The sequence below is a fragment of the Salvelinus fontinalis genome, unplaced genomic scaffold, assembly GCF_029448725.1.
Source record: "Salvelinus fontinalis isolate EN_2023a unplaced genomic scaffold, ASM2944872v1 scaffold_1444, whole genome shotgun sequence".
Taxonomy (NCBI): domain Eukaryota; kingdom Metazoa; phylum Chordata; class Actinopteri; order Salmoniformes; family Salmonidae; genus Salvelinus; species Salvelinus fontinalis.
Genome location: NW_026601653.1, coordinates 1 through 9,291, shown reverse-complemented (window position 1 = coordinate 9,291; position 9,291 = coordinate 1).

The window sequence follows — 9,291 nt, the reverse complement described above, 5'->3', positions numbered from 1 at the left end:
AAAGATCTGAATTGAGCTGCTGGTGTAAACGCAGCCTGTGAAGTTTCTTCATACTTGGCATAGACCAATGGTTAAACATATGGATTCCATACATTTTCTAACATGTCTTGGTGTTTAGGAAAGGGGTGGAGTGTCAATGGTATACGCTCAGTGCATGATTTCATTTTAAAGAATAAATTTGCTTTTCAAACATTAACAGTTGCCACCACTGATTTGGTAAATAGCTGAGGGATGGGACTGGAAAAATGGAACCACTCAAATTCATAGATGGCTAAGAATGCGAAGACTGATCAGCTATGATATAAAATTTTAACCATTTTATAAAGCTAGTGTTTAAATTAACTTAGAAATAAAGGGGTAAAACAAGCTTATTGGTGAAGATGATTGAACTAACATGATGAATTATAAGTAATATTCAAGAATCCATGTGTGGTGTAATGAATTTAAAAGCACTAAAATTGATGTAGCCATTGCAGATTGCCTCTAAGGGAAGTAGAGTTTGTTTCCCTCGGTAACATAATGTAAACATGCACAACAATGTTCTCTCCAGTCAGTGTTGGGGTGCTGAAATGTTTTTCTTGTCAGCTTACATAGTTCAGGGCCTGGTGGTTGTCAGGTATATGACCACTGGTCAGATATGTTGTGCTGGAACAAAAGCCTGCACACACACCTGTGACCTTCACACCTGGGCCCGTATTCACAAAGCCTGGAGTAGGAGAGGTATACTACAAAACCGAAATAAATGAGTTAAGCAGCTTTGATCAAAAACTAGACAGAACTACAGATTTTCTGGGTCATTATGCTTAACTTAAATGTATTTTGTGTTGTCAATTACTCCATGCCAATTTGAAGCTTATCTTTTTTTTTTTAAATGTCAAGGTATTTCAGAATATTTTGGCAATTTAGCTGGCTAACTTATTGATCCTCCTTTGTAGTATAGCCATCTGATCTTGGATTTAGATCCTAATAAATAAGATGGGGATCTGATCCTAGACCAGCACTCTGAGATGCCCTAATTCAATGTATCTTTACCAACTTACCATCAAGTCCATTGATGTGGCGTCTAACAGGTCATTTATTTCCTTACTCGGACTACATTTAAATCAAATGATATTTGTCACATGCTTCATAAACAAGTGTGGACTAAAAGTGAAATGCTTGCTTACGGGACCTTCCTAACAACGCAGAGAGAAAAATAGAAAAAATAACCCAAGGAATATATACATGAGTAATGATAACTTTGCTATATACATGGGGTAAGTGTAACAGTATAACTTTAAACCGTCCCCTCGCCCCGACACGGGCGCGAACCAGGGACCCTCTGCACATAACTGACACCCATGAAGCGTCGTTACCCATCGCTCCACAAAAGCCTGCGACCCTTGCAGAGCAAGGGGCAACACTACTTCTAGGTTTCAGAGCAAGTGACGTAACTGATTGAAATGATACTAGCGCGTACCCGCTAACTAGCTAGCCATTTCACATCCGTTACACTCACCCCCCTTTCAACCTCCTTTTCCGCAGCAACCAGTGATCCGGGTCAACAGCATCAATGTAACAGTATAACTTTAGTACGTCCCCTCGCCCCGACCTCGGGCGCAAACCAGGGACCCTCTGCACACATCAACAACAGTCACCCACGAAGCATCGTTACCCATCGCTCCACAAAGGCCGCGGCTCTTGCAGAGCAAGGGGCAACACTACTTCTAGGTTTCAGAACTAGTGACGTAACTGATTGAAATGCTACTAGCGCGTACCCGCTAACTAGCTAGCCATTTCACATCCGTTACATAAGTACTGAGTCGATGTGCAGGGGTACGAGGTAATTGAGGTAGATATGCCTACTAGAAAGTGTGTGCCCTCAGGCCTGGAGGGAAGCAATAGCCATTCCACTACCTAAGAATAGTAAAGCCCCCTTTACTGGCTCAAATAGCTGACCAATCAGCCTGTTACCAAACATTAGTCAACTTTTGGAAAACATTGTGTTTGACCAGATCCAATGATATTTTACAATAACCAAATTGACAACAGACTTTCAGCACACTTATAGGAAAGGACATTCAACACGCACAACACTTATACAAATGACTGATGATTGGCAGTGAAATTGATGATACAAATATTGTGGGGGCTGTTTTGTTAGACTTCAGAGCAGCTTTTGACATTATCGGTCGTAGTCTGCTGCTGGAAAAAAAACGTATGTGTTATGGCTTTACACCCCCTGCTATATTGTGGATAAAGAGTTACCTGTCTAACAGAACACAGAGGGTGTTCTTTAATGGAAGCCTCCAACATAAGGTAGAATCAGGAATTCCCCAGGGCTGCTGTCTAGACCCCTTACCTTTTCAATCTTTACTAACATGCCACAGGCTTTGTGTAAAGCCAGTGTGTCTATGTATGCGGATGACTCAACACTATACACATCAGCTACCACAGCGACTGAAATGACTGCAACACTTAACAAAGAGCTGCAGTTCGTTTCAGAATGGGTGGCAAGGAATATGTTAGTCCTAAATAGTTCAAAAACTAAAAGCATTGTATTTGGGAAAAGTCATTCATTAAACCCTAACCCTCCACTAAATCTTGTAATTAATAATGCGGAAATTGAGTAAATTGAGGTGACTAAACTGCTTGGAGTAACCCTGGATGGTGAACTGTCATGGTCAAAACATATTGATACAGAAGCTAAGATGGGGAGACGTCTGTCCATAATAAAGCGCGGCTCTGCCTTAACAATATCAACAAGGCAGGTCCTACAGGCCTTAGTTTTGCCCCACCTGGACTACTGTTCAGTCGTGTGGTCAGGTGTCACAAAGAGGCACACACTGCTGGCCCTTAAATATACACGGAGAGCTAAAATTAATGATATGCATGTCAATCTCTCATGGATCCAAGTGGAGAGACAAGCTGACAGTGTTGACAAGCTGAATGCACCGAGCTGTCTGTTTAAACTGCTAGCACGCCGCTCAAACACCCATGCATACCCCACAAGACATGCCCCCAGAGGTCTCTTCACAATCCCCAAGTCCAGAACAGACTATGGGAGGCGCACAGTACTACATAGAGCCATGCCTATATGGAACTCTATTCCACAGCAGGTAACTGATGCAAGCAGTAGAATCAGATTTAAAAAACAGATAAAAATACAGCTTATGGAACAGGGGGGACTGTGAAGAGACACACACAAAGGTACAGACACTAGCAATAACACACAAACGCTAGCACACACACGTATGTTGTAATTTTGTTGTATGTTGGTATTATACATTTTGTATTGTAGATATGTAGTGGTGTAATAATGTTATATGATGTACTGTTTTATATTTTGTTTTATATGTGATGTAAGTGCTTTAATGTGTTTGGACACCAGGAAGAGAAGCTGCTGCCTTGGCAGGAACTAATGGGGATCCATAATAAACACCAGGAAGAGTAGCTGCTGCCTTGGCAGGAACTAATGGGGATCCATAATAAACACCAGGAAGAGTAGCTGCTGCCTTGGCAGGAACTAATGGGGATCCGTAATAAACCGTAGGAAGAGTAGCTGCTGCCTTGGCAGGGACTAATGGGGATCCATAATAAACCTCAGGAAGAGTAGCTGCTGCCTTTGCAGGAACTAATGGGGATCCATAATAAACCCCAGGAAGAGTAGCTGCTACCTTGGCAGGAACTAATTGGGATCCTTAATAAACCCCAGGAAGAGTAGCTGCTGCCTTGGCAGGAACTAATGGGGATCCATAATAAACCCCAGGAAGAGTAGCTGCTGCCTTGGCAGGAACTAAAGGGGATCACTAATAAATACAAAATACAAATATGTACATATTGGTAGGAATAAAGTAACTAGGCAACAGGATAGATAATAAACAGCAGCAGCGTATGTGATGAGTCAAGAGTTCATGCAAAATGGGTCAATGCAGGGGGTCTATTTAACTAACTTGGTTGTTGCCCTGGCACCTCACTGCTATGTCACTGACCTCCCTATAGGCTGTCTCATCGTCTTTGGTGATCAGGCCAACCACCGTTGTGTCGTCAACAACCTTAATGATGATGTTGGAGTCGTGCGCAACCACACAATCGTGGAGTCATGGGGGAACAGGGAGTAAAGGAGGGAACTGAGCACGCACCCCTGAGGGGCCCTCGTGTTGAAGGTCAGTGTGGCAGATGGGTTGTTGCCTGCACTCACCACCTGGGGGCGGACAATTAGGAAGTTCAGAATCCAGTTGCATAGGGAGGTGTTCAGTCCCAGGTTCCTGAGCTTAGTGATGAGCTTGGAGGGCATTATGGTGTTGAACACTGAGCAATAGTCAGTGAACAGCATTCTCACATAAGTGTTCCTCTTGTCCAAGTGGAGAGGGCATTGTTGAGTGCAATAGAAATTGTGTCATCTGTGGATCTGTTGGAGCGGTATGCAAATTGGTGTGAGTCCAGGGTGTCTGGGATGATGGTGTTGATGTGAGCCATGACCAGCCTTTCAAAGCATTTCTTGGCTACAGATGTGAGTGCTACGGAGCGATAATCATTTAGACAGGTTACCTTGGCGTTCTTGGGCACAGGGACTATAGTTTTCTGCTTGAAACACGTAGGTATTACAGACTGGGTCAGGAAAAGGTTGAAAATGTAATTGATGACACTTTCCAGCTGGTCAGCACATGCTCAGAGTACGCATCCTGGTAATCAGTCTGAATGTTAACCTGTTGAAAGGTCTTACTAACATCGGCTACGGAGAGCGAGATCACCCAGTCGTCCGGAACAGCTGGTGCTCTCATGCATGGTTCTATGTTGCTTGCCTCGAAGTGAGCATAAAAGGAATTTAGCTTGTCTGGTAGGCTCACGTCCCTGGGAAGCATCCCTGGGTTTCCCTTTGTCAGAGCCAGTGTAGTAGGATTCGATCTTAGTCCTCTATTGATGTTTTGACTGTTTGATGGCTCATCGGAAAACGTAGAGCGATTTCTTATAAGTGCTGTCCTGCTCTTTGAAAGCGGCAGCTCTAGCCTTTAGCTCAATGAGGATGTTGCCTGTAATCCATGGCTTCTGGTTGGGATATGTACGTATGGTCACTGTGGGGAAGACAACGTCATCGATGCACTTATTAATGAAGCCGGTGACTGATGTGATAAACTCCTCAATGTCATCGGATGAATCCCGGAACATATTCCAGTCTGTGCTGGTGAAACAGTCCAATTCTACAATTTTTGCCCAATTATTGGCAAAAGATCTGATCTGATTGGTCAAAAGACCAATAATTGTCCAAAAGACCAATAATTGGACAAAAGATCAGAGTTTGGCTGTCTGTGAAAACGCAGCCTTGGGGAAGATCACAATTGCATACGCCTTGCGTCCTCTCTCCTCGTTTCCTTCTCAAAACCCATTGGATGAGAATGTCAAAGGGGCAGGACATCTGGCTTTCTCATCCAATAGCTTCTGATAAGGAAATGAGGAGAGAGGACACAAGGTGTATGGAATCTCCCATGGACTTTCAGGAATCTGATGTGCCCTTGAGCAAGGCCTAATTAGTCTGTCAGTCAATTGCAGCCCCACCACTTGGTTTTCTATAAAGCAGAGGGATAGGGCTGGAGAAATGTAAGATCTCATTCATTGATGGAGCTATGGATGAAATGACTGACAGCCAATAAGATCAGCATATTTATAAGTTATACAGGACAGTGTTTGTAACTTTTAAAACTGAATCCTTAGAATGGATTTTCTTTGCATACCATCCCCACATACAAATGAACAGGTCATAGTTTTCACCCTCTAACACTGAAACCCAATGAGGGTAAATTAGGTTAGTCTTGAAATTCCTCAGGCTTGGAATTACTCCTCAATGCAGTCGTTTTCATATCAATACCACATTTCTGGGTAACATTTGGTACCTTACTGTAATAGATTATCCATTAAAATGGGCAAAAATTGCTTTTTAGCAGAAAAATATTTCTCAAGCAAGGACTGTATGGGAGTGGTCTGAGTGGGGAGGGGAAATCTGAAAACTAGCTGTTATTGACAGAGAAGTCTTCATAACCATGTGTGTTGGAACTTTGGAAAAGAATGAGACATTATGCAAAAACAACAGGGATGTCCACATTCATAACATTCTAACCTTGATGTGTTGATGTCCTGTTGACTTTTACAAAGACTACAATCATTTAAGTTGTGTTACTACTAGCACATTTACAAATGTTTGGTCATTGTCTCAATATGGATCCTGTTTTGTAAAATAAGAGTGAGTGTGTTTGTCTGTGTTTCATGTTTGTGATTGCCCTCTAACGGGCCTCCATTTCTGTCTCCAGAGGCCCAAGCTTCCTTCGACACACATCCCTGTGTGAAAAGCTCTGATGTTGATCCGAGTTTTTCTGGGGCACCTGGTTGTGGCCCTAGGCCTGCTCCTGCCCTACCCTGTCTGTGAGGCCACCTCTCTGGGTGCAGTGGTCAATGTTGTCCCTCTAGAGAAGAGTGGAGGAAATATGGTGAGGTTACACATGGTTAATTACCAATGCTGTCAGCTTTTAAAACTGTGTATTAGGAATTTCAGGATTGACCTAAAATATGCACTGCGATAATGATAGGCTTTCTATGTTACAATGCACACGTGCGCAGTATTCAAATGAATTACAAATCTATGTTGATTGGTTCTTGTTGTACCTCCCAGCTATAAACACACAGCCCCTCCAGGTTACTTACTACACTGGTATTTTACAGTCTCTGCGATTTACCTGTTGTTTCATTGTTTTTGTTTCAATTTCCTTAATGAAAAGGTAAATAGGCAATAATTACAGTGTGGTTTAGGCACCAATAATAGGTAGACAATGATTGTGCTGAATTCTTAAAAGCAAGTTCCTCATTGTTACCCTGTAATTAATTACATGACCTCCTGACCTCAAGTCACCTTTGACCTTTGGCAGGTGAGGGCCCACTACACCGTGATCTCTGCCCTTCCCTGTCCTAAGTTCTCCGGAGTGTGTCAGACAGGCGAAGACTGTGTCGTGCATACCACCTCGTTACCCTACACAGGACAGAAGCCCGCCTCAGGCTGGTGCGTCCGTCAATGGCAGAGGACCATTCCCAGCAACTACAAGGCCAACGTGAATGTGGGGTATGTGATTCGCTGAGAGACCTGTTATTATTATCACACCATGACCATTTGATGTGCTTTTGTAGAACATCTATAGAATCAATACACACTGACTGGTCATGTTCAGTGCTAGCTTCCGCAACATTGAAGACCGTAAGGTTTCTTGAGTTGGTTTCATAATGGTGAAAATGTTACACAAACCTACTTTAAAGCAGTTGGACATTAAACCTCCTCAGTCCTCACAATTCAGAACATTAATGTATAATGCAGTTTCATGACTGATCATTCTTACTTTATATCATACGCATTATGTTATCTGTTATAAAGCAACTATTTTGCAGGTTATGTCACACCATTTCAGGAAAAGTGAAAAACAAACATATTTATTTGACTCCCCTGTAACTGTGAATTAGGTCCAACGTGAATGTGTTTCTGTTCTTGTGGGCTGGACCCTCCAACCAGTCTAACCCATTGAGGCTAAACCAGCCCCCTTACTGCAGCCTGCCTCCTCCTCTCAGGTAACTCAACTCACTGTAACCTGGACCTGAGTCTTGTACTGCACATAAAAACATGACTCTGTTTACTCTAGTCTACACATTCTCACGGTTTTGACTGTTGATATGTAGTGTGATTTATTTGGTCATGATGACTGATACATTTTGACCCTTTTCTCTCCTCTTTGTCCTTCTCTCCCTTTCTCTCCTCCTTCCTTCCTTCCTTCCTTCCTTTCTCAGCACCGTTCTCCCTTTCCATTCTTTTTTCTTTCTCCTCTGTATCTCATCCCAATTGTCAAGCTCTTCGGTTCCGCTACAGCCTCTTCAAGTCTCTCAAAACAGGGTCCCAGTCCTCAAACTGCCTGTGTGTCTGACTTATTGTTTGTGAGATACACTACCGTCCAAAAGTTTGGGGTCACTTAGAAATGTCTTTGTTTTTTAAAGAAAAGCACTTTTTTTACCATTAAAATAATATCAAATTGATCAGAAATGCAGTGTAGACATTGTTAATGTTGTAAATGACTATTGTAGCTGGAAACAGGCTGATTTTTAATGGAATATCTACACAGGCGTACAGAGGCCCATTATCAGCAACCATCACTCCTGTGTTCCAATGGCACGTTGTGTTAGCTAATCCAAGTTTATCATTTTAAAAGGCTAATTAATCATTAGAAAACCCTTTTGCAATTATGTTAGCACAGCTGAAAACTGTTGTCCTGATTAAAGAAGCAATAAAATTGGCCTTCTTTAGACTAGTTGAGTATCTGGAGCATCAGCATTTGCGGGTTCGATTACAGGCTCAAAATGGCCAGAAACAAAGTACTTTATTCTGAAACTCGTCAGTCTATTCTTGTTCTGAGAAATGAAGGCTATTCCATGCGAGAAATTGCCAAAAAACTGAAGATCTCGTACAACGCTGTGTACTACTCCCTTCACAGAACGGCGCAAACTGTCTCTAACCAGAATAGAAAGAGGAGTGGGAGGCCCCGGGGCACAACTGAGCAAGAGGACAAGTACATTAGAGTGTCTAGTTTGAGAAACAGATGCCTCACAAGTCCTCAACTGGCAGCTTCATTAAATAGTACCCGCAAAACACCAGTCTCAAAGTCAACAGTGAAGAGGCGACTCCGGGATGCGGGCCTTCTAGGCAGAGTTGCAAAGAAAAATACATATCTCAGACTGGCCAATAAAAATAAAATATTAAGATGGGCAAAAGAACACAGACTTTGGACAGAGGACCTCTGCCTAGAAGGCCAGCATCCCGAAGTCGCCTCTTCACTGTTGACGTTGAGACTGGTGTTTTGTGGGTACTATTTAATGAAGCTGCCAGGAGGAAAATATATATATATAATAAAGTGGGGAGAAAAACTCTTAAGTTACATATGATATTAACTGAGTGTGTATTCTTGTGTCAGGGCTCGCGTGAACTGCCCACATCACTTCCCACTGACGGTGAAGGACCTGGATGGGGACACAGTGCTCTGTCGCTTTGCCCGGGCTGACCTTGGAGAATGCCTTGACTGCCCCCAGAACAACTTTCTGCAGATGGAGGAGGTGAGTCTTAACTTATTTGTGTCTTTGTGTTAGTCCACACAGCAGTGACTGTTACGATGCCCCAAACCGCCAAGAAAAGGTGCAAGAAAGAGAACCGTGTAGGATTTTATTCCTATACAGAGAAATATCAAACATAAATCGGTCATTATGGATGCATCATGCACCATCTAAATGTGC